Source organism: Anabrus simplex, chromosome 8, assembly GCF_040414725.1.
Source record: "Anabrus simplex isolate iqAnaSimp1 chromosome 8, ASM4041472v1, whole genome shotgun sequence".
Classification (NCBI taxonomy): Eukaryota; Metazoa; Arthropoda; class Insecta; order Orthoptera; family Tettigoniidae; genus Anabrus; species Anabrus simplex.
In genome coordinates this window covers 122652214-122668022 of record NC_090272.1, presented here as the reverse complement: position 1 = coordinate 122668022, position 15809 = coordinate 122652214, and the positions used below count along the sequence as shown (strand labels likewise).

At 42.7% G+C, this 15809-nt stretch overlaps 1 protein-coding gene across 1 annotated transcript in view; it reads left to right on the top strand.

Moving 5' to 3' along the window:
• Positions 1-4287: 4287 nt before the first annotated feature.
• The window catches only part of LOC136879188 (protein SET), a 45245-nt gene continuing 33723 nt past the window's right edge, over positions 4288-15809 (top strand). The window contains exon 1 of the mRNA XM_068228985.1: positions 4288-4534. The gene's annotated coding sequence lies outside the window, so the exon portion shown is untranslated. The remainder of the gene's footprint in view (positions 4535-15809) is intronic.

Below are 15809 nucleotides of genomic sequence, written 5' to 3'. Positions count from 1 at the left end.
GCTGTGAGCTTGCATCCGGGAGATAGTAGGTTCGAATCCCACTATCGGCAGCCCTGAAAATGGTTTTCCGTGGTTTCCCATTTTCACACCAGGAAAATGCTGGGGCTGTACCTTAATTAAGGCCACGGCCGCTTCCTTCCAACTCCTAGGCCTTTCCTATCCCATCGTCGCCATAAGACCTATCTGTGTCGGTGCGACGTAAAGCCCCTAGCAAAAAATAAAAAGAATATTATCATTGTTCAGAATTACGTGAAATTGGTAAAGTTCACGATGTCGTATAGTGGTCAGTAAAATATTCGACACTTCTCTCCTCCAATTATAGCTTCACTCAGTTATAAAATTACAAGTGTCATATTACGATAATTTAGTTTGAGAAACGTCTAGAATATTTCCGTCGTCGCGGCGCGGCAGAAACTTTACGTACGACGTTGTTGTACTATTTTAACAGCGTTCGAGTGTGACCACTACTGCGTCCTCGCGAATCGCGACGGAGCATACTGTCCTTACGACACACACACACACACACACACACACACACACACACACACACACACACACACTCACTCACTCACTCACTCTGTGTGTGTGTGTGTGTGTGTGTGTGTGTACTGGTTATGGCCTTGGTCCAGTGACCTATTTATACAGGCCTTGCGAGCAGCGCTCGGAATCAGGTGATGAAGGGGCGAGAATTCCTTCCAAATTTTAAATTATTATATTTCTGGAACCACTGGGCGGATTGACTTCAAATTTGCACAATTTTACTTCCAGAATATTAGCTACAATTCAGCATTGGTCTCGTGTTGATCGGTCCAGGCGTTAACAAGTTCATAAAAAAATCGAGAAAATTTCGAAGGGGAGGTAAGCTACAGGCAGCGGTGACGTCACTTGACCTTGCTCGACTTGCGTTCTCCCTTGTGCAGCACAGTGGGAACTAGAACCTTCTCTCACACAGCTGTTCATGCATCGGAACTTAATTGTATGTTCAAAAATAAAATTTATAACTCGTATGTGCCAGGGCCTATACCTTCCTGGTATAGTACGTAACACGACGTAATAGATTGCAAGTCTGTTTCGATTACACAGGGCCTAGTTTTACGGCCAGATTCCCTTCTTGACACCATCTTGCGAGATGCCCTTCCCGATGTCATCTTGGAGGGGCCTAACCTCACAGGGTAGCGTGATCCCCTTCCCCACGCTATCTTGGAGGGCCCTAACCATACAGCGCATAGTTTTACGGTGAGATGTCCTTCACAATGCCATTAAAAATGGGAAACCATAGAACACCATCTTGGGGGATGCCCTTCCCGACGAGATCTTGGAGGGGCCTAACCTTACAACGCATAGTTTTATGGCGAGATGCTCTTCCCGACGTCATCTTGGAGGAGCCTAATTACACAGGGCCCAGTTTTACGGTCATATGCCATTCTACGCCGTCTTGGAGGGGCCTAACTATATAGGGCTCAGTTTTACGGTCAGATTACCTTCCCATCGTCATTTTGAGCCTCCCACTAGAGGGGGCACATACGGTCTAACCTAGTTTTTTAGCCAGATGCTCTTCCCGACGCGGTTGCCATTTTGATCCTTCCACCAGAGGAGGAACATCTCGCCTAACCTAGTTTCTTACGGCCAGATGCCCTTTCCCAACACCATCTTGGAGGGACGCCCCTCCCGCCGCCATTTCGGAGAGGCCTAACTACACAGTCGCCATCTTGGGCCTAGTTTTACGGTCAGATTTCCCTCCCGTTGCCATTTTGGATGGGTCTAACTACACAGTCGCCATCTGTAATTTTAAAGGGGTCAGCACAAGGCTTTACGTCGCCATCCGACAAACTACTTAGTTGTGCAGTCTGCATATGGCTTTACGTCACCATCCGACAGACGCTATCTTGGAGTGCGCCTGGCCCAGTTCAAGGCTTTATGTCTCTATCCGACGGACAAATAACGTGACGTCACAGCATGACCTTGCCCTCCTCATTAACAAGTCTAAGCACGACTACAAGGCACAAGCAAACTGTGCAGGTTCTATCCTGTTACAGAGGACCGGAAATGCATTTTGGTGTGACCTCTCAAGATGGCGACATGACTGACAATTTTTTTGAATGTATACATATTTTCGTGTTTAGAACATACATGGTCTGTTTTTATCTTACCTTGTTCACATTTTTTTCTAATATACATGCATTTTGTAAGGAACAGTAAAGAGTTAGCATACAATCCCCTTGTGTTCTGAAAAGAAAACTTACCTTTATCACAAATATACGCCAGGTAAATGAAGAGGGCGCGGTACCTTGTTCAAATATATGCTAGGTGAATGAGGAGGGCGCGGTGAGGTGAGGCGGAGAAATAAACAATCGAAATTGACACGCAGGCAACCTCGAGGCAGACGATGATGATGTTCTCAAACCTAATACGAACATACAGGTGACACGCAGCCAACCTAGATTGTGTCAAGGCATCAAAATTGACATGCAGGCAACTTCGAGGCAGACGATGATGTCATTCTCGAACCGACTGTCTTCCAAATACGAAGTTACAACAGTATGTCTCACTCAGTATAAAACAGTCCGACTCGTTGGCTGAATGGTCAGCATACTGGCCTTCGGTTCAGAGGGTTCCGGGGATTTTAACCTTAATTGGTTAATTCCTATGGCTCGGGGGCTGGGTATGTGTGGCGTATTCAACATTAGAAATCATCCTAGGTAGGGCCCTCATCTTCACAGACATGCAGGTCGCCTATTAGGCCTTCTACTAGAAAAAGACCTGCACCAGGCCTCTCCGGAGGACATACGCCGTTATTAGTATAAAACAAAACAATCGAAATTAACACGCAGGCAACCTAGATTGTGTCGAGACACAATCGCAAAGTCACCGAGCGTGAATTATAAAAATCTCTATTACAGGCATGGATTCGAACCTTGAAGAGGGAAACAACGGGAAACTGCATCACTATTTCTGCGCGCTGGCTACACATGTACATATAATATCAACACTGCTCGCAAAACTGACATGCAGCCAACCTAGATTGTGTCATGGCATCGAAATTGACATGCAACCAATTTCGAGGCAGACGATGATGTCATTCTCGAATCTACTATCTTCCAAATACGAATTTACAACTGTACGTCTCACTCAGTATAAAACCAAACAATCGAAATTGACATGCAGGCAACCTAGATTGTGACGAGAGACAATCACGTTGTCATCGAGCGTGAATAAAAAAATTCTCTATCACAGGCATGGATTTGAAACCTGTATAGGAAAACAACGGGAAACTACCTCACTCCTTATTTCTGCGAGCTGGCCACACATGTACATATGTATCAACACTGCTGGCAATAAAACTTAAGGACGAGCTGACAGTCGTAGTGAAAGGACGTATGTGCCTCTCGCTGCGCTTTCTCTCTCCTTGCCAGGCGCTCTGTACTTTTCAAGTATCAGTCAGGCACTTGTACTTATTAGTACATTTTCGAAAGAGCATAGTCTGAGCTGTAGCACTTTCAGTGCTCGCTCTTTCTTCTGTTTCAGAATTTCTTACAGGAAGACCAGGATGAAGAAGCCGACCCTACCAGTGAGACTGGTCGACTACGACTATGAGGGAGCCGTCGAGAAGCTACTAGACGCGATCGACACGATGGATCCCCCCAGCTATGAACGCCCGCGACTGGTGGTGTTCAACCGGCTGGGGGAGGTCGACCACCAGGGGACGCTCCACGTATTCGACAACCTCAATGCGACTGCGGAGTACATCGGAGAGCCACTCCCGCCGATCATTGGCATTATGGTTGCTACCTGGGCGATCATCATTCGCCCTAACGACGCAGCCAGCTTCAAGGTCTACGAGGAGCGCGCGTCCCAGCAGTTCCAGGTTGCCCGGCTACCAGGACTCAGGGAGCACCTGGACATCTCGGGCTACCAGGAGGCAGCCACGCAGACGGAGCCGGGGACCGAGGACGACGGCGGCGCTCGGCGGCACGACTCCAGTTGGAAAGCTCTACTTAACGAAGTACACGCAGTCCAACAAGGCTGCCAACCAGGATCGTCGACAACCTACCAAGGCGAAGTGGTCGCAGACGCAGGTCTACCAGGAGGAGCCTGTAACCCAGGCGCAAACCAGGAGAGCGCCCGTAATGGTGGATGGCAGCACGGCAGTAGACAAGGACGCCCCTTGGCGTGCTGAGGCCGCCGTCCAGGCCCTGCCAGCCAACATGTCGTTCGAGATGCAGACCTCGATGTATGCCCCACAGGACAGGGAACGCAGTTGAGTGTTAGCACTGACCGACACCGCCGCCGCCAGCCAGGAGGAAGAAGCAGATGGCAACGCAGCGGAACCACCAGCCACCCCGGGGTCACCAGGATGGGAGGAGGGTCACCAGGACGAGGCCTCTTCCCCAGCCAAGAAGCAGGTCCAGGGAAGAAGAAGAAGAAGAAGAAGAAGAAGAAGAAGAAGAAGAAGAAGAAGAAGACACACCAGGAAGCAGAAAGCAACGCTGGCTCATCAGGAGAGGATCGCTCAGCCGCAACCTAGGAATGTCAGGTGAGACTAAAACATCCTCCTCAGCAGCTCTTGCAGTGTTTCCGCTATCTGAGGTGGGGCCACTGTCAGGTCAGCTGTGGGCTCGAGGTGAGGTGCAACCGCTGTGGTGGTGATCACCACAGCACTTAGGGAGGCGCCGGTATGCGCCAACTGCTTGGGAGGCCACCTGGCCTCCCGTCGCAGTTGCCCTGTCTACCAGGCCATGGTGCGGGCAGGGAGGAAGGAGGCCCGGCGCCATGACCCACCCCCTTCCAGGAGGCCCCCGCCTCGGCGGGCTTGGCCTCATTCTCCGGGATCGGAGACTGGGTACGAGGTACCCCAAGGAGGTGGAGCAGTGCAGCAGGCCCTAGGAGTACTCGACGCATGGCTCTGCAGCCGGCAAGGACTGCGCTAGTCACAGCAGTGCCCAGACGGACTGATCCCCAGGCGATGGAATGGCGAGGAATGGGCTTATATTTTGTGCATGTTACCTTTTCCTAACTAACACAGATTCTGGTCTTTTTCCAGCCCACACCCTTGCATGTGCTATCACAAGATGTCAGGTTTTACATGTAGGCTCTTTCTTCTTTCTGCCTATGTGGTTTTTCAATGACCCTTCAATACCATACTTCAACACCATATACCATATACAATTTCGCCTGGTAACCTGTCTGACATGGAAACAGGCAGATACTCCTTGTATCACTTCCCACTCTACCCAGCTATCGCTTTTCTTCTTAGAAATTAATAGCATGTCGGAGGCCATGTAGATTGAGTCGATGGTCACGGCAGGGGAGCGGCCTACGGGGGCCCCCCGTAAAAAAAGGCAATAAAACTTAGTTATCTGTGAGCTGGCTACATATGCACATATATATCAACACTGCTCATAGTAAGAAACGGTCTAGGAAGCCAAGAATAACGGCCGAGAGGATTCATTGTGCTGACCACACGACACCTCGTAATCTGCAGGCCTTCGGGCTGAGCAGCGGTCACTTGGTAGTCCAAGGCCCTTCAAGGGCTGTAGTGCCATGGGGTCATAGTAAGAAAACATAGTCATATTATGCACATGCATTGATATTAGCAACTTCAAGGCACAAACACAGTCACCAAGTGAGAATTTTGAAAAAACGATTTCAGGCATGGGTTCGAACCCTGAAGTGAAGAGGAAAACTACCTCACTCCTTATTTCTGCGAGCTGGCCACACATGTACTTATAAAATGCAACAGAAAACTTAGTCATAGCCTACTCACATACATGCATTGAACAATATAACACCAACTTCATGTGGCATAAACACAGACACCATGCCAGAAAAAATCCCTATCACAGACATGGATTCGAACCCTGAACTTGAAGTGAAGAGAAAAACAATGGGAAACTACCGCACTACTTATTTCTGCGAGCTGGTCCACATATGTACATATATATCATCACTGCTCATAGTAAAACAATGGAAAACTTTGTCATAGCATACACATGCATTGGACTATATATCACCAACACAAGGAGTATTTGTACACATGCCACAGGAAACCTACCAAAACGGCGGCATAACACAACTTTCCTGTTTATTACAAAAAATTATGAACGAGTAAGGTAACAACAGACCATGTATAATATCTACAAAAATCCAACGCACTACATTAGATGAGGAAAGCAACGGGAAACTACTCCACTTTCCCATTTTCTCCAGTACGCTTCTTTAGTGTTAAAATTTCATTTCACACTCTCTATCGTGATAAAAAATGGGAAGCAAATACTGGGAGCTGGCTGCATACGTACATATTTCAATGCTGCGTGCAGTAAAAAACTTAGGCTTAGCATACACAGGCATATAACACTATGAAACGGTGTATTTTCAGAAGAATTCACTACCCACTTCATTCACGTTTTAATAATTTATTTGCTTACCTCAATTTACCAATATATATATATATACTTACTTATGACAAATAAGGGGAATTAAACATTTTTAAGGTTTTATACGTGGGACTGCAGTCAGTGGAGCATAAGAAATTAATGAGACAGTGTGCATGTCTGCCTGCTGCCACAACAGGAAAAGGGATGTATCAAATTTTCTGCGTAAACAGCACGTACATGTACAGACCGCTTTGTTCACTGTGTAACAATCTCTGACATACAGTACAAGTAGAAAGAGAATTATAACATATAAAATTAAACAAATACGATTTTTTAAAAAATGTTGCACCGGCCATGTGGTGTAGAGGGTTGAGTTCTTGGCTATTATCTAGAAGCCTCGGGGGGTCGATTCCTGGCCAGGTTAGAGATTTTTTACCTGCATATAAGGGGATAGTTCGTAGCCAGGTTTCGATTCCTGGTCAGGTCAGGAATTTTTCTGAGTAGTAGGTTCAATTTACATCTCAGCTGTCTGTGAAGTGTATTCCTCGCTTCTCCTCCAGGCAAATGCTGGAATGGTACCTAACTTAAAGCGACGGCCTGTTATACCACGTAAAACTATTATCAGGACTGTTGACATAAGGTTTAAAAGGTACAGCCCCAGTATTTTTGCCTGGTAGTCTTAATTAAGGTACAGCCCCAGCATTTGCCTCATGTGAAAATGGGAAACTAAGTAAAACTAACTTTAGGGCTTCCGACATGAGGTTTAAAAGGTACAGCCTTATTTTGCCTACTAAGTCTTAATTAAGGTAGAGCCCCAGTGAAATGAAATGGCATATGACTTTAGTGCCGGGAGTGTCTGAGGACAGGTTCGGCTTGCCAGTTGCAGGTCTTTTGATTTGATGCCAGTAGGCGACCTGTGCATCGTGATGAAGATGAAATAATGATGAAGACGACACATACACCCAGCCCCCGTGCCAGCAAAATTAACCAATTAAGGTTAAAATTCCCGACCCTGCCAGAAATCGAACCCGGGACCCCTGTGACCAAAGGCCAGCACGCTAACCATTTAGCCATGGAGCCAGACAGAGCCCCAGTATTTGCCTGGTGTGAAAATGGGAAACCACATAAATCTATTATCATGGCTGACAACATAGGGGATTGAAAGGTAAAACCCCAGTATTTCGCCTGGTAGTCTTAATTCATATTATTAGAAAGAAGATCGTCCGCTATTTTGGCCTAAAGAATTTATAAATAAAGCACTTAATGTAGTTATAGTCTGTTCTTATTATGATGAATCTATAAAATAATCTCCTGTTGATATTCATTTAGAATTTGAGACATCTGAAAATATTCTGGCTAACACAACAGCCTGTTGACTTATTATTCATATGTGTGATGTTACCTAGCAACAAGTTTATACAAGATCCTTTTTATCACAATATAATAAGCCAACCCTCAAGATTTAGTAAAATTAATATGATTTCATCGCTCACAGCAGGAGTGCACAAGACCAGCGCATTGCTTACGAACTCCAAATGAAAATTCTATCTTCATGGAAGTGTTACATTTTACATGTATCCTTCAGTTCTTTTACATTAACATCATTATAAGTGATTATAACACTCACAGCAAGAGTGTACAAGACTGTTATGAACTTCAATTGAATACTTCATGAAAGTGTTACATATTTTTACATTTATCCCTTAAAGTATTATATGTGTTGATAGTTGTATACTTTTTGCCCTATTTTTTCAATCGGCTGATGATGGCACCAAACATGTGTCAAAACCGTTCCCGAATTAAAGATATTGTAACATAGTTTGTGCAACTGTATATCAGTGTATTGAATAGGTGGAACTTCTTAATAACAGTGTGATCCTCACAGAACAATTCTGAAGTTTTTAACTTTAAATGATGGCGTTTATATCAATACAACGGTTACTTCCACTCTGTCCACTTTCACCAGACCACCTTACCATGATTTAGTCTCATAAAAACAAAGGGTATATTCAAGCTATAAAAGTGCTGCAAAATAGAGTCAGTCATACTTATTCCTTATATCCACAAACACCAGCATAACTTGTGTATGAAGCAACACATATTCTGCCACTCGCAGCAAGTGCCATATCTTCTACTTATGTCTAAATATTTCGTATATTATAAAATCTGTCACACCATAAACTCAACATACCTAACTCTTCAGTCAACAATTCACCAATGCTGACTGTGATCCTGCCATAATATTAGCATATCACACTTCAATTCCAAAAATATTATGTGGCCTAACTGGAGTTGGAAGTTTCATTACAAAATCTTACAACAATGTAATGAAAGCAATAAAGAACACCCTGATTCTTTCCAAACTCTGTTCAGCATTTTTACTGGTCTGGAGCAATTAACACACAAGTAACTAAAAGTATTTATCTTGAAAACCGCAGGACTTAAGCTGCTTTTATCAAAGAGCCATTGTAGTTTGCATATGCGTGCACAGAGAGAGAGCATGCCTACTATTCACTGTTCAGTTTGACTCAGAGGTTTTATGAGATTCTTGAGATTTTGGGGAGAAGAATTCCCATCCCTATTTGAATACCCATAATAAGCTACTGTTTCTAATCTTCCTTTATCTGGATCTGCAGTTTTACGGTCAATTTATCCTAAAATATTTTTAACCAACCCTTTTTCAATAACAAGAAATATAACAGAAAATGTAAGTGAAAACTTTTCCTTGACTATGGATTAGTTTTTAAACCATCCCCTGATATCAACCTTCTTTGAAGATGATGATGATATGGACTGTTTGACTTATCTAAGAAATTTTGATATTGCAGACTTTGATGACATAACTACTGGCTACAGGTGAGTAAATAAGTTAATTGATTGTACAGTAATGAGCAACTGAATTAGAAAGCCTGGTTAATAGAGTCTAACATCCTCTTTCATCCTCATGACAATGGTGATGTGGCATGGAATGGACTCCACAAGACACCACAAGTGTTAGGGCAGCATACCAATCGTGGCTGCTGCATAAACTCCCATAATGCTTAGAGTCCAGAGTACGTACATCTCTCTTGACACCATCTCAGATCTGCTCAGTTGGTCAAGTGACCTTGGGGGCCAGACTACATCCTCATGTCCTTGGAGTGTACCTCGAATCAACTGCCCCCAATTCGGAAATGATGGACCAGTGATTTGTCTTGCTGTAGGTATAGATCTCTTGAAGGTTGCTGGAGGGTCCCATTCATCTTGAATAATTCCCATACGAGGATAGCATTACCACCAGCCTGAACTGTAGCCTGCTGGTAAGAGTGGTCCACAGGTACCTCTACTCATCCGTCCATGTGAACTTTTCCCATGCTTCCAGAATAGTCCAACTGCACTGTTCCTTAGCCCATGTCAGTCTTCGTTCCTTGTGATTTGTGGTGAGCGGTGGCACCCTAGTGGGAAGGTGGCTTCTATACTGCATTGTAGGGCGAGTCCTGGATGGTATCGCTGTTCACATTTTGTTGTTGTTGCACTGAATATGCAAGTGATCTGCTCAAATGTGGCCTATATATCCACATTTACCATCCAAACTATCCGACGACACCCAACATCAACTCGTAACACCATGGCAGTTGGCTCTGGCAGTGGTGGTTTTCAGGATGATGGTGCTCGTTATTTAAAGGGGCCTAACATCTAGGTCATCGGCCCCAGTGGTGGTTTTACCCGAATCCACATACTCACAGTACACTTTTGAACATGATGGTATAAGGAAAGCATAACTACTTCAGAGACAGAATGGCCCATATATCTGGTACCAACCATCAGATCATAATCAAATGTGTTAAGATCTTGCTCCTTTTCCATCCTGTGATTAACTGTTACTTACATGACCAGTACAAGGTCTGATGATATCGCAGTCATGCCAGGATAACCACAGCATTGTATCATCATAATGAAAGCTATCTCCAATTCAACTGCTCACCAGTGTAGATTTTATTTTATTGTTATTTACATTAGTGATATTAGTGGATTGCTTTAATACTGTTTTGTAGAAAATGAGATGGTTGAAATCTGGAAATGTATATTCTTTACCTTTACATGATATTAGAATCATTCTGTATTGATGGTTTTCACTTTATGAAGGAAATTTAATGTGTCCTCCTATTCAATACATACCCATCATCATCAGATGGAGTAATAATAGTCATACATGTTTAAACTCATTTGAGCCATCTTCAATGAAAAGAAAGGTAAAGGTTTTCATAATTGATGCTAAAAATGTGTTAAAACTAATGAAGGAAAGAATGAAAACAAATGAGACATGATGGAATTAAAACAATAAGAGTTATGGCAAGGCTGTGGATCTCTAGTCTAAAACGAGCAGTGTGTCACAATTTAAAAATGAGGATGAATTCACTGTGCTAAAATTTAAAATGACGGTCTGTCTTCATTGAGTCACCATCACAAATAGTTTAGAGGGCAGCAAAAATTTGAGAAACTATGTTTGAGAAGAAAACAAATGCCAGATAAAATGTATATGACATATAGTGGAAACTGCCAATGAAGTTCAAATTGATTAAATAGTTGTCCTCTTGAACGGCCTGACCTTCTCAAATTTAATGGTCCCATTCTTTACCTCTGATTTCTTTTGTATAAAGACATCTACTTCATAAGATGAGATTAGTCTAATATGTATAATCAACAGATTTCTCATTACTTTTATATTACCTAATGATTTGAATTATTATTATTATTATTATTATTATTATTATTATTATTATTATTATTATTATTATTATTATTATTATTATTATTATTATTATTATTATTATTATTAATGTTCCTTAAATTGTACACGTACAATTTAGGGGTGGTAGATGGAGAAAGGGCAAGCCCCACATACATGGAAGTGCCTCCATCCCCACATGTATGTGTACATAAACTCTCCTGAATATTTACATATATGTAGACAATTTTAAATTTACATATTTACACTCCAAACACTGAACTCTTAGAATAATAATTGTCTTATTACTCAGCCATTTATACTCTCACTCATACCCCTGTATACACACTCATTCATAACCACTCTCACTCCCACACGCGCACGTATACACATTCGCCCACATTCAACTGTACTTGCACCCATCTTCCTTGCAATTCTAATTTATACAAGTTATATAGCCCTACATCGCATATGGGTTTCTATTTACGTACACATTTTCTTAACTGCTTGGAGGAAGTGAGGAAGAGGAAGCAGTTTTACCACAGACGGTAGAAGATTCCAAATACGAGCAGACCTTCCGTAAAAGCCATTTAAATATGAGGTTGTTCTGGTGAGGGGAGGGACAAGAGTAACTCCTTGGCCTCTCTTAACAGAGCAATAATTAAGCTGCAGGCGGTGGAAAGGGGAGGAGTGTGTGTTGTCTGTTAGGGATTTCTTAACGAAGGCTACATGTATTTGTTTACATAACAAGTTGGTGGCAATGACCTGGCTGTGTTTGATGATGATGATGATGATGATGATGATTGTTGTTTAAAGGGGCCTAACATTTAGGTCATCAGCCCCGAATGGTATGAAATGAGATGAAATGTAATGACAATTTAAATGTCCAAAATCATCCACTGACCAGAATTCAAAACATGAGGACGAAGAATGTATTGATGGATATGAATTTAAAACAATCAGTGGATAGACTCGCAATGCCCCACATTCCCAGAAACTAGCATTAAACAATAGTATTACTGACCAAGGGACTGCTTCTAAAGCACAATACTAAATCGATGATGCTTGTAGTCTAAAGGGGTCCAAAATCCAGATTATCGGCCCCTCATAACAGTACTGATCGCTAGGAAAGTAGAACCATGGTATTTGTCTTATTGCAGTACTAATCAAAAATAGTGTAGACTCATGGTATTCCACACATTATGATACTACTCACAGGTAATGTAATTTGCACATGTAACTCAGACCTATGGTGTTTCGCACATTGCGGCGCCATTTACAGGCAACGCAAACTTATGGTGTTCCTCACATAGTGGGTACTAATCATAGGCAAGACAGAACCATGGCGTCGCTCATATAGTGGTGCTAATCACAGGTACTGTAAAATCCAGCCGAAAGTGCATTCTTTCCCTACTAATTGCAAACCTAGCGAGTACATAATATTAGTGGTACTACTCGCAAATAAAAGTGACCCAAAGTGTTCCCTGCATGATGGTACTAAATTACAAGTAGTCTCATGGTTCTAATTCGATCATCCCTTGGTCGCCCCTTTTAGTCGCCTCTTACGACAGGTAGGGATACTGTGGGTGTATTCTTCGCCTGCGTCCCCCACCCACTGGGGGTCTGGCTGTGTTTAAAGGGATGTGTTTGCTAATTCAACATTCTGCTCGTCGCTGGACATCCTCTAGTTTCCTCATATTTTTCGTTGTCGTTAGGTGTCAGGAAGGAAGACCATATAGTAGTATGGGCCGCACCAAGGAAATATAAGCCGTTCGTAGGGCTTTAGTTCTTCCTCCCGAGACACATCTGTGAACAAAACCTAGTGTTCTGTATGCCTTACAGCTCACTTCCTCTGCATGCTTATACCATTTTAGATTGTCCATGATGTGAATACCGAGTAGTTTGATGGAGTTTGAAGTCAGTAGTTGGATTCCATATAGAGTAGGCTGGTTCTGGAGTGGTTGTCTAGCTCTGCTTGGTCTTATATATTTACATTTCTTAATATTTATATACATTTTATTTACCTCGCACCACAGAGCAATACTATTCAGATTGATTGGAATTGTAAAATGTCATCATTGTTTTTCATGGCTCTGTAAATGACTGTGTCCTCAGCATACTGTGCCATGGTCGAATTTACACAATCCAGTAAGTTGAGAGCATAAATCGTGTACAGGAAGGGGCCTATCACACTGCCCTGAATTACTCCAGAAGTAATTGTGGTTTGATCTGATTTGGCTCCTCTGTACACAACCCATTGCGTTCGACCCACCAAAAATCACCTGAGCCATGCCATCAGTTTACCCTGAATGCTGTAGTTGTTAAGTTTGAACAGAAGTCTTTGATGTGACACCTCATCATAAGCTTTGCTCCAGTCTGGAGTCACACAGTCTATTTGTGAGACATCAGACTGCTCCAAAGAGAACTGCCAGTCATCAATGACTTTTGTTAAAAGTGTTGTACAGGATTTTCCTGGAGCGAAGCCATGCTGGTTTAAGTTCAACACGTTTCTCTCCTTGAGAAAATCCAACATACATTTGACAACGAGACGTTCCATATATTTACAAAACCCTGATGTTATCGAAACTGGGTGGTAATCATCTAAGTTTTCCTTACCTCCATCTTTGAAAACTGGGACTACGTTGGCCTCTTTCCACTCCTCAGGCACAGACCCGTTGTTCATGGAATAGTTGAAGAGAGCACAGAGAGTGGGTGCCAAAGCAGCTGCACAATTCTTGAGAATTCTAGCTGGCACTCGGTCCGGCCCGGTCGCGGCATGTGGTCTTGTTTCAGAAGGCTCGCCTTGACTTCACTTCTTGAGAAATACAGGTTGGTTAGAGGGAAGAGAGCGGTAGATATTGTCCTTGAATAGAGCATGTTCTCTTCCTCAGTAGGGGCAGAGAATTTATTTTTAAATTTCCTGTTGAAGGTGTCTGCAATTTCTTGTGGTGTGAGACTGCCGTACCATTATGTTTAAATATAGATGGAGTTCTGTTGCAATCTTTTTTTCTGAGAAAAGCCCACAGTTCCTTGGAGTTGGTGTCAAGACTGTGAATACAAGAATCATAGGAAACTCTAATAGATTGTTTAGCCTTGTTCCTAGCCGGCCTGTATTTCCTCCACTCACAATCGGTTGGGTTACTTTTCCATTTCTGGTACAGGCAGTCCCTTCTTCAGATCTCTCGTACTATCTCCTTGGTAATCCATGGGGATTTCCGACTGCTGGTTATATATATTATTGGCGTGGTTTCTTCTAAGCATTGGAAGAATATTTTCTTCCTGTCTTCCCATATCTTGTTTATATCTGTACTGCCAGTGAAATAGAATAGGGAGGCAGTTAGATAGTAAAGTGGGTAGTTCATTCCAGTTTGTCCAGAAAAAATTATAGGCTGATCTGGTATGGAGCTTGGGGGATGGTTTTATATGGGCCAGTGTTGTGAGAATTGCCTGATGGTCACAAAATCCCGGAATAATATTAAGGGGTTGGACGGATTGTGGTATGTTACTTAGGAAAAGATCAAGAGTTGAGCGTATTGTTTGCATAATACGTGTGGCTTTGAATATTAATTGATGAAGGAATAAATCATAGAAAGCGGAAAGGAATATATTGGTGAGGGGTTATATGGAACAGGTGCAGCATTTCTGGACCATGTAATTTCTAGGTTGAAGTCACCAACAATGTAAATGTCATCGTAATTTTGTTGTACATGTTGCACACGCTTGAGAGAGAGGATTAGTTCATCGTTCATTTCTGGGGATGACTTAGGGGCACGATAAATTGATCCAATAAGGAATTGTGTTTGTTGCATGTCACTTCCACCCACAGTGCTTTGGTTGCTGTCTCCAGGTGATGAACTTGAGTTGGATGACATTCTGACTTGGCTGCAATTAGAACTCCCCCTGCAGAGGTGTGGGATTGGTCCTTACGGAGCCTCAGCGAGTCAGGAAACACTTCTGAGTCATTCATTTTGCTGGACAACCATGTTATATTGACACATATGATAGTCGGGTCAAGGTTTTCAAGCGATTTGTGGATATTTTTTAACTACCCAGGTCGCGTAATATTGTGCACATTGAAGGCAAAAAGTGATAGATTTTTCTTTACATATGTGCATTTAGAATTATTTATTAAGTCACTGGATGTATCACTGGTAACTGTAAAGAATGAGTCTAATAATGGTGGCATTTCACACTGTCAGCATAATCATGTACTTATGGATACATCGCTATTCCAAACTGCCTTTATGCAGTGTGTATCAAAAGTGATAGTGAAAGCTGAAACAATGGAATGAACATGACAAAAGGAGCAAAATAGCTTCTATGATCATAGAGGCACAGCTGGACATTTGCAAGATAATGGCAGATGATGATGATGATGATGATGATGATGATGATGATGATGATGATGATGATGATGATGATGATGATGCACAATGCTGTCCCAGTATGACAAATGTAACATGAAAATATATAAAGTGATGGATAAGTTAAGGCAGATATGCATCTTAGCTGCCACGGTCACCTGATTTAAGCCTGTTGTATTTTTTGGGGACATCTGAAATGCATAGCAGACAAGGCACTTTTTGACACTGTTGAAGAACTAAAGCAATATGGATGCTTGCAAAAATTTTGCAACCTACCGAGTGTATTCAAATGAATTTGAACTTAATGTGGTGAAGAGTACAGTTGTGTGTCTAAATGCAACAATGACATTTTACGCACAGATC